The sequence below is a fragment of the Arachis ipaensis genome, chromosome B08, assembly GCF_000816755.2.
Source record: "Arachis ipaensis cultivar K30076 chromosome B08, Araip1.1, whole genome shotgun sequence".
Lineage (NCBI taxonomy): Eukaryota > Viridiplantae > Streptophyta > Magnoliopsida > Fabales > Fabaceae > Arachis > Arachis ipaensis.
Genome location: NC_029792.2, coordinates 53,455,159 through 53,455,385, shown reverse-complemented (window position 1 = coordinate 53,455,385; position 227 = coordinate 53,455,159).

The window sequence follows — 227 nt, the reverse complement described above, 5'->3', positions numbered from 1 at the left end:
TACAGCCACCAGAAAGGATCATTTTCCTTTACCATTCATAGACCAGATGCTAGAAAGACTAGTAGGTCATGATTATTACTGCTTTTTGGATGGCTACTCAGGCTATAACCAGATTGCAGTAGATCCCCAGGATCAAGAGAAACCAGCATTCACATGTCCATCCGGAGTGTTTGCTTATAGAAGGATGCCATTTGGGCTATGTAATGCGCCTGCAACCTTCCAGAGAA